The sequence below is a fragment of the Cupressus sempervirens genome, chromosome 5 (assembly GCF_028749045.1).
Source record: "Cupressus sempervirens isolate cs-2001-9-10 chromosome 5, ASM2874904v1, whole genome shotgun sequence".
Lineage (NCBI taxonomy): Eukaryota > Viridiplantae > Streptophyta > Pinopsida > Cupressales > Cupressaceae > Cupressus > Cupressus sempervirens.
This window is the reverse complement of record NC_143122.1, coordinates 749,364,732-749,379,106: the sequence shown is the minus strand read 5'-3', so window position 1 is coordinate 749,379,106 and position 14,375 is coordinate 749,364,732.

Here is a 14,375-nt window from a genome sequence, read left to right as displayed (position 1 = left end):
CAAACTCAAGCCATCTCTAGCATACCAAGAACTTTCAGCCAAGAGAAAAGAAATAAAACCAAGCCCACGAGTTGCCAAACTCCACAAAGTAGAGGATGAAGCTACCGACGAAGCAATTCAAGAGGCCTGGTTAGAGCGCACCATCAAATTTAGCCAACATCCAGGAGTTAATCCTGCTTATGCCTTACCAACTAGGCATGATTTCTATGATTAGACACCCTTGTTTCTCCCCATCTTCTTGGATAAGCTTCACTCTAGAGTCATCTTTGTAGAAAATCCAACCATCTTAGGTTATCCCCTTAAGCATTATTAGCTCATCCATCTCATTTAGAATCAAACCATCTAGCCAACAATCAAAAATCTGCACATCTAAGCTTTCAAAATTGTTGTCACCTTGCTAAAAGTTTGCCATTCCTAAAATCTTCCAAATCCACCAATCTCACCAAGGTTATCCCTTTGAAAGAGCTTTCTCTAGGGTAATCTAGCTTTGTCACTTGTTATCCCTCATCACCTTGAGCTAAAGGTTGGGATCCGCAAGTGGTCAATCTCGTGTTCTTCCTAAAGGATCATCAGTCTATCCTTAAGTTGACACAATCACCACCAAGCTTTCACATAGGAAAGCAAACCTTTTGTGCTTTAACAACATATCTTTGAAGTTAGAATCCCCAACCCAATCCTCCTTAGGTTTTTTCATATAGCTTTGCCTCAACCTAGGAAATCATTTGCATAGAAAAGCCTTCCCCCTTTTGCATCCATCAGCATTATTGCATCTCATCCCTAGGATCATTTTTCATGCCACCTATCACTCGCTTAGCCAAGAAGAAAGAAACAATGGAGCCCTATCATTTGGATCGAACAGCCTCACCCCCCTTGAGCACTCAGCCATCCTTCAGCCCAGAGCAAGCTATGCCATCACCTACTGACATTGAAGCTTTCATGAACCAACCAGGAAATGCAGTATTGGTAAACGCCATTATAGACAAAAACAAAGAGACAATCATGGCTAATTTTCGAAGGGACAATGTAGGAACCTTTGACTTTGGAAGACCCCCTCCATTATCAGATCCATCTCACCCATTGTTTGGGCAACTGCCACCACCCATAGGCTCTTATGATCCAAATTATCCTCAATATATTCCAAAAGAAGAGCCTCCAGCCAATCCATATGACCCAACAGACCCAAACATACCATCATCCACCCAAGTTGAAATCTCCATGCCGCAAGCCAACCTAGCCACCACCACTCCATCCTTGGTTCATACCTGTCTGCTCCAAACCCCCTTTACTCAAAACACCTCACTGTTCACCCCCTTCACTATTGCTGCTGCTCCCCAACCCAGCCTTCCAAATCCACCCATCTCCCAAATCAGTGCTAGCATCTTTGGCCAACCTCAGCAATATACAACAGGGATGCCACCCATGGGGCCAAGTAATCAACCTTTCATCACCCCCAGCTTGTTCACCATAGCCCAAAGTACAATCCCATCATTTCTATTAAGTCTTGGGAGCTCAATACCACCAGCCACAAATCCACAAGCTACTACCTTCACTCCACAAAGCTATCAAAACCCACAAGCTATTGCCAATCTTCTACCAAGCTCCCAAGTGTCCCCAACTCCCACCACCACTCTACCAAGCTTCCAAATCCAGCCACAAAGCTATCAAACCCCATCAGTTCCATTCGCAAGCTTTCAATTCCCACCACCTCCACCACCAACTAATCCATTACCTCCAATTACCAACTACTTTTCAATGCCACTTCTAGGAGGTAATCCACCACCCTAGCCAACCACCAATTATTTGCAAATACCATCCCAAATGGGGGCACAACCCACATATATTGGTCAAACCCCACAAGCCCCTCGATCTTTTCCCCAAGCCTCACAACCATCTTATACCTTACCTCCACAAAGCAATCCATTTATCCCACAACCAGCTTATGTTCCTCAATCCCAACCTCAAATCCCATATCAACAGCAAGCCTCGCAGCACATGCAACAATATGCACCACCTCCCCCTCAACAACCCGTCATCGACCATGCAGCTGCCCAAACAATGTACAATCCCTATTAGCAAATCCCTTACAACCATCCATATTCAGTGGCCCCATCCAACACATACCTACCTCAAGGCACTCCTACATTGGGGGCACCCTAGCCATCACCTATCAATTCAGAATGGGAGCAAATGAAGACAGCTCTGAAAGCCATCCAAGAAGGGAATGATCCAAAGACATTCAAATTTGAGAATGTGTGTCCTTACCCATTTGACAAAGCCATTACCATGACACCATTTCCCAAACACTTTGAGGTACCTAAATTTGACAAATTCAGAGGAAAGGGAGACCCTGTCACACATATCAAAGAATTTTACATGCATTGCCAGGACGTGGCATACAATGATGTCTTCCTCTTGCACCTTTTTCCCAAAAGCTTGGCTGGACCAGATCTTGAATGGTTTTATAGAATCCCCTATGGCACAATTAAAAACTTTGCTGAATTATCTGAGGCATTTGTAGCCCAATATGCCCATCTTGTTGAAACAGAGCTATCAATAGTTGATCTTGTCCACACCAAGCAAAAAGGTGGAGAAAGACTTGCTGAATACCTGCAAAGATGGCAAACCCTTACCACCCGCATATCTTGCACCTTGCCAGAACGCCATGTGGTGAAAATGTTTATTGATAATGCACATCCCAGCTTGGATCACCACATGACCATGAACTGTTTGCAGACCTATAAGGATATCAAAGAGAAAGGAATGATTCTTGAGCAAGGACTCATCAAAGATGGTGTGGTAAAGATATACAAAGAGGCCAACCAAAATCAATCACATTCCAATGACAAGTCTAGGTATTGGAACAAAAACAAGCATGTTGCAACAGATGGGGTTACTGACACCAGACATGTGAATATTGTTGGTCCTTCTCAAAACCAGTCTAACCCACCATATCAAACAAACAACCAACAAGCTATCAATTACCAACAACGAAATAACCAAAGCTATCAAAACCACAATACAAGACCCAACTTTCAAGGGTCTAACAATCAAGCTAATGCCATCAATGTAGCTACAGGGAAAAAGCCCAGATTCCAACCTGCACCTAGAAACTATACACCCCTTGGTGAGCCATTGGATGTTATTTTTGAGAAATTGGCTAAGGAAAACCTCATCAAATTTCCTCCTACCCAGCAAATTGATCCAAGCCAATCCAAAGCTGCATGGTACAAGGACAATGAGTATTGCAAGTTCCATAGGGTAAACGGTCACACCACCCTCAGATGTATGAAACTGAAAGACTATGTGCAAGACCTCATTGATCGGAAGGAAATCACTGTTGGTGCCCAAACCTCTCCCAATGCAGGCTTACAAATTTATCAAAATGCTTTTCCTCCACACAACAACCAAAATCTTGGAAAAGCACCTATCCAAAACAACACCAACAACCGCCAGCCAAACCAAGAGCATGGGAAGAACAATGAACACACTTCATCCTATATAGACTATGGTAGCCTTATAGGTTGTATATCTGAGAAAGAGCCTTCTGTCAATGTTATCAATATCCAAGGACCAGACAATGAGTGTGCGGTCACCACTCGAAGAGCGCAATTTAACATCGCAGGCCCACCAGTTTCATTAGCATCATCAGCTCCATCAAAAAGCCGGTACAATATCTTGGAACACCTTGGGAACATGCCAGCCCAAATATCCATTTTAGACCTTCTCTGCACTAGTCCTGTGTACAAAGACATCCTTGACAGTGCTCTCATAGAATCTCATGTCCCTTCTGATATCAATGCTACTAATTTTCATAATCTTGTTGGACACCTTTCATCCTCATGTGCCCTATCTTTCAAACCCACCGACATACCCGCGGTTGAGCCAGATCACACCCTTCCGCTTCGCATAGCCATCATGGTATCTAATTTTGCCGTAAAAAGAGTAATGATAGATAATGGATCAGCCTTGAACATTTGCACCCTAAAATTCATAAAAAAAGCTGGGTATACTGAGGCAGATATGATCAGTGAGGTTATCACCATCAAAGCTTATGACAACTTGGAAAGGACCACAGAAGGGACTATTTTGCTACCAATCAAGGTTGGGCCAGTCATCCAAGAGACAGTTTGCCATGTTGTTGATCTAAACCTACTATTTAACATCCTCCTTGGTTGCCCATGGATTCATGCTATGAAGGCCGTTCCATCCACCTACCATCAGTGCATCAAATTTCTGCATCAGGGCACTGAGGTAACCATCCATGCCGATCCAGAACCCTTTGCTTACTGCAATGCAGTTGAAGCTTCATATACAAACCATTGCCCTGGAATAGACATCAGCACAGCCATCGCCAGCTCATCCCACACTTGTAATGACGCAGAAACCATCCTCGCCTCCACCCTATCTACTGTAAAGATCAACAACAAAGGCTATGGAGAATATAGTCTATCAGATGCATTTGTTGTCGGAGCAATCCCACTTGATCCACATACCCATGGACGACCAACATATCACAAAGCTAAGGAGATTCCACCTCCTCGATACAAATGGTTTGGCCCAACCACCTTTGTGTCCTCCAAAATGCCTCTTCATGAGGAGCTCACTCCAGATATCAACAATTGGTTACATAAGGATGCACCTCCAAGAAATCAAGCACGCCTTGATCACTTCAGCTAGAAGTATCCCCAACAACATAAGCTCATCACTAAAAAATGGAACTATCAAGGAGGTGGACTAGGACCAGAAGAAAGGGGCATGCAATGCCCCATTGAAGCACATAATGGGGAAACGAAGTCAGGACTTGGCTTTGGCATACCCACAACTGGGGGCACCAACGAGAACGGTCATGCTTTTTCAAACATCCACCGCGACCTTGTTGAAATTGAAGACATTCCTGAGGAAGTTGAAAAGAGAGCCTACGACGATATCCCAGACCAAATCTTCCTAGGAGACTCTGTTCTCCGAGAACTATCCATCCATCTCATTGACCTACCACTTGCTCATCCACAACTCATAGATTGGGACCGACCAAGTGTCATACATATTGATGAGTTTGCATCAGAGGAAGCACTTCTAAGATTCATGGGAGCCGAAACTCCTCATAAGAAGAAAAAGCCAAATTCTGCCTACATCTACAAGCTAGATCCCAAGGGGTATTTTGGAGAAAATCCCCAACCTAGTTTCGATACACCCAAAACTGGAACTAAGGTAAATCTGGGACTAGCTAAGGCAGCGAAGAGAACCCCTCAGCAAGAAAATACAGAGCCACAAGTAGAACATGAGGATTTAGTATTGCCTCCTCAAGATAATCGACCAGAGGTGTCTTCTATTCTAATAAAGGATACTAGAGAAGTCAACATTGGTTCTTCAGAGATCCCTAGAATTGTTCGCATTGCTGCATCCCTATCACAAGACCAAGCTGACCTCCTCTTTGAGGTTTTACGAGAGAACATTGGCCGATTTGCATGGTCATATCAGGACATGCCAGGACTTGATCCAAAGCTTGTAGTTCATCATCTTGCAGTCGATCCAAAGATCAAGCCCGTAAGACAAAAGCTTAGAAAAATGCACCCCAAGGTGGCCTTACTAGTCAAAGCTAAACTAGAAAGAATGTTAGTTGCTAAGGTTATCCGACCTATCGACTACTCAGAATGGATCTCCAACATAGTCCCTATCACTAAGCCTTCCGATGACATCAAAATCTGCACTGATTTTAGAGATCTTAACAAAGCTTGTCCAAAGGATGATTTTCCCTTGCCCAACATAGATATGATTGTAGATCTTACAGCTAGACATGAAATTCTGTCCCTTATGGATGGATTTTTTGGGTATAATCAGATCAAGATTGCAGAAGAGGACTAGCATAAGACAACATTCACTACCCCTTGGGGAACCTTTTGCTACACCATGATGCCTTTTGGCCTAAAGAATGCTGGGGCTACCTATCAAAGAGCTATGACAGCCATTTTTCATGATCTTATCCATAGCATTTTGGAGGATTATGTGGATGATATCCTAGTCAAATCCCACACCTTCATGGATCATCTTGCTGACCTGGAGAAAGTCTTTGATAGGTTGGCCCAATATCATCTCAGGCTAAATCCCAAGAAGTGTGTCTTTGGGGTCACATCTGGCAAGCTTCTAGGCTTCATAGTTTCTAAACGAGGTATAGAGATCGACCCCAAAAAGGTCAAGGCTATCTTAAACATGCCTCCTCCCCAGACACTACGACAGCTTCACTCTCTTCAGGGAAAACTTCAATCTGTCCGGCGCTTCATCTCCCAACTTGCAGATAAGTGTACACCATTTTCACACTTGCTAAAGAAAAATGAGAACTTCAAGTGGGATCTTTTATGTCAGCATAGCTTCGATCAGCTCAAGCAATATCTCACCAATCCCCCTATCTTGGTTCCACCAGTTCCTGGTCGTCCCTTGATCTTGTATATATCAGCAACACCGACTGCTCTAGGGGCACTTCTAGCACAACATGATGATTATAGCAGAGAGAGAGCCATCTACTATATCAGTAGAACCCTAGTTGGTTATGAACTCAATTACACTCCTATGGAAAAAGCTTGTTTGGCAGTTGTTTTCTCAACTCAAAAGCTTCGCCACTACATGCTAAGTCATACCATCCAACTAGTCTCCAAGATTGACCCTCTCAAGTATATGCTCTCCAAAACAACACTTACAGGCCGTTTGGCCAAATGGGTTATGCTACTAAGTGAGTTTGACATCCAGTATGTGGACAGAAAGGAAATCAAAGGGCAAGCTATAGCAGATCACCTAGCTGATGCACCTCTAGTAGATGCATATCCTTTGCTCATAGAATTTCCAGATGAGCATATCTGCCTAATTGAAGAACAACCCTCATGGAAGCTTTATTTTGATGGCTCATACACCTCTCATGGATCAGGGGTAGGAATATTATTAGTTACACCTCAAGGAGATTACATTCCAAAAGCCTTCAAGCTACAATTCCCTAGCACCAACAATATAGCAGAATATGAAGCTCTTGTAGCAGGATTAAAGATAGCTGCAGAATGGAATATCACTGAGTTACAAGTCTTTGGTGATTCCCAACTCATCATCAAACAATTCTTAAATGAATATCAAACCAAAGATGAAAAGCTATTACCCTACAAAGAACTAATTGATCAGATGACCCAGCATTTTACAAAGCTTCAGTTTACACAAGTGCCACGAATGCAAAATAAAGCAGTAGACGCCATGGCCACTATCGGCTCGCTCTTGGAAATTCCCCAAGATGCTACACAGTATGAATTTTTAGTTGAGCAGCTCCTCACACCCGCTTATGCGAATGACGATTCAAACCGTGTTTGTATCTTGGTTGGTCCCCAATCCCCTTGGTACCATGAAATTCACGCTTACCTTAACGATGGTATCATATCAACTCACCTCACACGCACCCAATGCCAGAACCTTATTCAAAAATCATCCTGCTATGTTATCATAGCCAATACCCTATATCGTCGGGGTTATCACGATACTCTCTCTCGATGTTTAGATGAAAATGAGGTCGCGATGGCATTAAAAGAAGTACATTTCGGACTTTGCGGTGCCCACATGAGTGGTATTTTCCTAGCATGAAAAATCCTTAGAGTAGGCTACTATTGGCCTACCATTGAACAAGACTCTTGTGACTTTGTCAGAAAGTGTCTCCCATGTCAGCAGCATGCAAATCTTGTGCACGCTCTAGCACAAGATCTACAGCCTATTGCACCACCTTGGCCTTTCGCTTGTTGGGGCCTTGATCTAGTTGGAACTATCACCCCTCTCTCATCTGATGGACATAAATGGATAATAACAGCTACAGACTATTTCACTAAGTGGGTGGAAGCAGTCCCCCTAGTCTCAGCTACAGGAGTTCAAGTCTCCAAGTTCATCTTGTACCACATTGTTTGTCGCTTCGGCATCCCATCCACCATCTTCACTGACCACGGAGGTAACTTTGAAAATCTCAACATGGAAGAATTATGCACTTCCCTCCGCATCCATCACCACTTTTCTAGCCCATATTTCCCACAAGGTAATGGCTAGGCAGAGGCAACTAAAAAAACCATCCTCAAAATCCTAAAGAAAGTTGTCAATGATTCCGGCTGTGATTGGCACCTTCAAATAAATCTGGCTCTATGGGCCTATCGAACTTCCTTCCGTACATCCACAGGCACAACTCCATACTCCCTAGTCTATAGTGCTGAAGCGGTATTACCTATAGAAGTTGAACTTCCCTCACTACGCATATCTTTGCGAGGGCAAATCTCAGATGACGAATACAGAGTAGCTCAACTCACCCAGCTAGATCTCTTAGACAAGAAGAGACAACAAGCCTATGACCATCTCACAGTCTACCAAACTCATCTCAAAAGGAATTTCAACAAGAAGGTGCTCCCACGACACTTTCAGCCAGGTGATATGGTCCTCAAAGAAAATATGAAAGTCCAAGTAGATCAAGAAAAGAAAGGCAAGTTTGAACCTACATGGCTTGGTCCCTATGTGGTTACTGCCTCCTTTGGCTCTGGAGCCTATCAATTATCTACACCAGAAGGAGAACTCTTGAATGATCCCACTAATATCATTCATCTTAAGAAGTTCTATGCTTGAAGATCTTTGGTATACCCAGCTTTTGAAAAATACAAAAAAATAGTAAAGAGAAATAAGCATCCAATGGTGAAAACTTGGCAATTCAAGCGCCTTGGATAGGTACCTTGGTGAAAACCTGGTAATTCAGGTGCCTTGTGTGCTAAAAACTAATCCATTATCTATCACTATCATATCCCTCATCCATCCACCCACCATCCCATAAAACACCTGCTTGTTCCCTTGGTGTTCCAATCAAATATCCAAAATCTGATGGAGCTTGTCAATACCTCCTGTAGAGCTTGTAAATCTTGTACCAAAGCTTGTATTATACCTTGTAAATCTTGTACCATACCTTGTATATATCCGAATCTTGTCCAAAGCTTGTACCATATTCCAGCTTGTAAATAATCTTGTATCCTAGCCTGTATCCTATCACATGCACACACAGAATCCCATTTTCCTTAAGCTTTTCACAAACCATCTACCTATCCACCTATCAACTATTATAGACATCCCATCCTTCACAAACATTTCCATCTCACAAAAAACCAAAACATGAACAAACTTGTACATTTGTAACATATCTTGGTCTGTCAGCTTGTACATCCTCTTTAGCTTAGTATCATTGTATCTATCCGGCTTTCGTGTTAGTTCATCCTTGGTCAACATCTTGCACACATCGCTCACCTTGGCTAGATATTCCAATGCATCATTTAGCTAGATCTCCTATCACCAAAGTGTTATCCTTCTTAGTTCAGCTTGCTAGATGCATCACTCATCCAGATCCATCAGCTTAGGTGCTCTCTGATAGATCCTTGCAGGATATAGCTTTCCTCATGTCTGATCTTGGTCCGTTAGTACCTCGTCCTACCCATCTCGTTGGAAAACAATTCTCTTTTGGATTTTTGCTCTCTTTTGATTTGGGATCTTTCCTTTTGGGTCTTGAAATATCTTTTCCAAGAAATCTCCTTGTTCCCTCCTCAAGGTTGCCACGATCTTCCATATCATGGTATGCTGCGAATGGGGCAATTAGAGCATAAGGTCTTGATCAGGTCTTTTTCTTGTTTTCTTTTTTTGCTTGTGGGTTACCTAGTTTCATTTCCACGCTGCTTCCTCTGGGATTCATGTGTGATACTGGGGCAATCCTTGTGTGTTTTTTTTGAGTCAATTCATCAGTCCTCTGGACGGTTGGTAAAAAGGCCTTGATGTTCTTGGTAACCCTGGCAATTAACCAACAGTCCTATAGCAAATCTAGTGCTCAACTACATGGTGGTACTTCTCTTTGAAGTATCCCCCCACTCAAAAAGCTTCAATGGATTCCCTTCATCTCCATTATCCCCCATCCATATCCTACATCTGTCACTCCTACCCCAGCTTATGCATTAGTATCTCATTGAATCACTCCTCATGCTTAGCTTTAGGGATCCACAATCCTAGTCTTAGGGATCCACCAATCAAATCAATCCACCAAGCCTCATCTTTCGAGATCCACAATCCTAGTCCTAGGGATCTCCGAAACCCATCTTCCACCAATCTGACTCTTTGAAATCCTGTTGCATTAGCTTTATCATTCTATCATCCATCTCCCTACCATGGATTCCTTTTATAGCGCTCCGCTCCTCCATCTCCCCCCCCCCAATCCTGGAAAGTCTTAAGCTTGCTTTACTATTGTGCCTCTGATTTCCCTTTATCATTCTCCCGTAGTGAGAGTTTGAGCTAATTCAGCCCCTTCTCTTCACCAACCTGCGTCTCAGCTCGTCTCAATTTCTTGTACTTTTCAAGAAGTCGTCGAGCCTCATTTCTCTCCCCGCCGCCTTCTTGAGGGGGCATCATCTAAGTCTAGTCTCTCCTCTTCTTATCCGAGACTGGGGCAACCTTGTTGCTAAAACATCTTCCTCGTGTTGTCTTCATTCAAACTTCTTTGAAATAGTGTTGTCTCAACACTATGTCAAAGAGGGGCAAAATGTAGACACCTAAATTTGATTACACTGCTTTGGTAATCTAATTTAGCCATCTCTAAAGGCATCATTAATTAAATTCTTATTTAATTAATCCTTTGCCATCCCTAGTTGATTAATTTAATTAATCATCTAAAGTCCTAATTGATAAATCAAGTAATCTATTATTTATCAATTAAATCCTTTTCCCCTATCTAATTCCAAAAATCCCCATTTATTAAATAAATCTATTTGATAAATGAAATCCTCAAATTCAAAAACCCCTAACCTATCTCTAATCCTCCATTTAGCCTAATCCACCCCATCTACCCATACTAACCAAGCTTAGCCACTAACTCACCCACCCTCATTAATGCCATCCTCTTGCACATCTCTAACATCCCTAATCTAATCTTAAACCCAAGCCTAATCCACCCCCTAATGTTGTCACATTCCTTAAACAAGTTTAAGACTTTCCTAATCCAAACCAAAGTCTCCCCTCAAAAAACCCAACCACTAAGTCATGAGTGCTCTTACAAAACATAAAAGACTCTTACAAGCCCACTCATGACTCTTACACCCATCTTCCACACTCTTCCCTCTTCCACACTCATTCCTCTTACATCCCTCTTACATACTCAACCCCACTTATCATGCCTTTAACCAACCCTTTACCCTACCCTCTCACACTCATCCTCCTTGTGACAAGTGTCACCTTCCCATTGGTGCTAAACAAGCACAATCCATGTGCTCTCCTTTGAGTGCATCCTAGCCCTCCTTAAGCCTTCATCCATCCTTGCATCTAAGCCCTCCATCCCTCTACCCCTTAGCCTATAAATTGAATCCCATCCCAAGCCATTTCATCAACAATCTTTGAGCTAAAGTTACCATGCTATTTTGAGAACCAAAGCCATCAATCTTACCCTTATAATGCCAAATTGAGAGCTCACAAAGCTACCAATTTTCCATTACCCATCTCCATTGAAGCAGCTTTTGAGCATCTTGAGCATACATCCACAACAAAAGGACACATCTACAGAATCAAGAAAGCATGGAGTGTTTTCTCTTGTGAGGTTTGCACTTCTTGTTTGCTTTCTTTGTCTAAACATATATGTGAATTTAGTTTTTTGGTTTGTGAATGTTTACTTTATTTGTTAATGTTCTTTGCACACTAAGAAATCTTGTTCTACAAGGAGCACGTCATGACCCTAATGTAGTTAGGGCACCTGTGGTCAAGCCACATCACAAGCATGTGACTATTCCTTCAGTTGTGAAGGAAAATGTAGAGGCCAGCACTCTAGGGACCATTAATGCTTTGACGTAGACCCTTATCCATTCCACAAGTGCATTAGTTGAGGGGGAGCCTTCTATGCATCATGGTCACATGTGCACTTCATGCGGATCCCTATGCACATTTGGCACTCATGCTGGAGATGGTGTAGATGATGGGCTTGTCACCGGGCAGTTCCTGAATGACACATTTGGCATTGACACATAGGTAAATTACAATTATAATTTATTAATTTGATCACATTTCATATGTATAGTTAATGATTAATTAATTAGCATCTATTGACATTGTTCAAAATTTAGGGTTAGAGTGTTGCTAGGCCTAGCAGCGATCCTCCGGGCCCATTTTTTGTCCCTTCCACGAGTCTTGAGGTATGTATCAATTTAATAATTTTAATTAATACATATATTTATTATGTAATCATATTAAGCATTGACAAAAAAAATTATTCATGTGCATCAGTTCTCCATAGGACCCTCAACCTGTACCATAGACTCGGAGCATAGACATCATATGAGCTTCACACAGGTATAGTTGTTTCATGTTAATTTAATTCATTTGATTATATTTATTTTATGTTTCATGTTAGATGTAACGTGTATTGTATGACATGCAACTCATGATGTCGGACACACCTCCTCATCTGCGGCAGCCTGTTGATAGTGGAGTGGCCGCAACTGTGGCTAGCTCACAGCCATTAACAGAGGTATGAAAGAATTTTCTTCATTTTAGTTGTTGTTTAAATAGTTAATCTAAAAATTTCTAATGTTAAACTTTGTTTATATATTACTATAGCTTTTATGGTTTTTACACAAGCAATATGTATGTTAGGCCTACTGATACTCTTTTAATTATGGATCAAAACCTTGTTTTTGTTTTACTAAGTGGTAAGGGGTAGTTTAGTTTAATGGTTATCTGCTGATAGTAGGTTAGTTTGTTGTTAAAGGGTCAGCCCCCTAGTTTTGGCTACTTTTAATTCAAAAACTAGGAGTGAAGGTAGAAGTGGCAGTGAAAGAATTAGATAAAGAAGAACTAGGGGCACACATTGAAGTTAGAAGTAGAGAAGGAGTAGGAAAATCAAATAAAGGTATGAGGACTAAGAGTAGGAGATAATGAAATTAAAAGTAAAGATAGGAATAGAAGATTAGTTGTATTCCAAGTTGATTGAAACTAGGAGTAGGACCTACAAGATGGAAGTTATATGTTTTCTATAAATAATAGTCTAGTTTAAAGATATAATTGGTGATTAGATATACTCACCTTGGTCTAGTAGAGTCATAAGTGCAGGAGAATTTGTGTTTTAAATTAATATTATTCATAGGCCAAAGTCAAATGTTGAACTTGATAATAGAACTAGGCATATCCTTAGGATTCAAAGAAACTATAGTTTTTGGAATCAACACCATCAAATCTCCTTCACTATTTCTTTGGGATGAATGGAACTAGCATAACAAAATTCTACATTCTTTCATTCTCATCCTCCTCCTCTCATACAAAATAAACTTGGATAAGATAACTTACTAGAATTTTGGATTCATGGCCCTTCTCTCTTCTTTTCATACTCTTATAGCTATGCTAGTGGGATAAATCATTGAGTATTTTCTTATCTTTTATTTTTGCTCTTTCTTTTCTCAAGTGACCACTTGAGCTTTTGCTATAGCTTTTTTAACACGATGCTTGAGATTGAGACATTTTCTTGAGTGAGGTCTCTTCAATTAGTTGACTTGGAATCTTAGTAAGCTTTAGGATTTTGTTGTTCTTTTATGTATCCTTGCAAATGAATGTAATAGTTACTATTCTTGGTTTGGCAACTTCTGTCCTTCAGCTTGGTGAGATTTAATCTCCTTGTAGTTTTCCCAAATTTTTTACCTCTTTCTCTTTTTTTCTTCTACTTTATTGTGTGCATGAGGTGGACACATGCTTCCAATAAAGTGGGGACTACATGTATCATTTGAAAAAGTAAGAACACTTATTTGGTATTAATTTTAGCCCCATTTTAATATACATTATGGGTTCCTATATTGATTTCACACTCTCCTAACACTCATTGGACCTTCAAATTATTATTTAAGTCCTATATTGATTCATTTTCTTTAAAAACTCAAGGTTACCCTTATCTATAAGTGTGCTTCTCTATTTCAACTTCAATCAAATAATTCCTTTCATTTATTGGACCTTATCTTACCATTTATGACATGTATTTTCTCTCTAAACCCAAAAATAAGTTGTTAGATCAAATTTCACACGCTCTAAATATCTTGGACCCACAATCAGAACTTGGGTTGGAATTGGTGGGTATAAGATGGCTTTGGTGATATTTACTTGGGTACAATATTTTTGTTGGTGATATGTGTATTTATAAGTGATTATATTTATTGAATTGTTATAAGGTCTCGTTACGCTTGATCATCCACGAGCATTTGAGGTGAACTTACAGAGTGACTATTTTTTGGCGATAAGAAAATAATTGATTTTGTGTGTACATATATTTGATTTCAACTTATAATAAATATTGATTCATATCTAATTTCTTTGTATTAGTT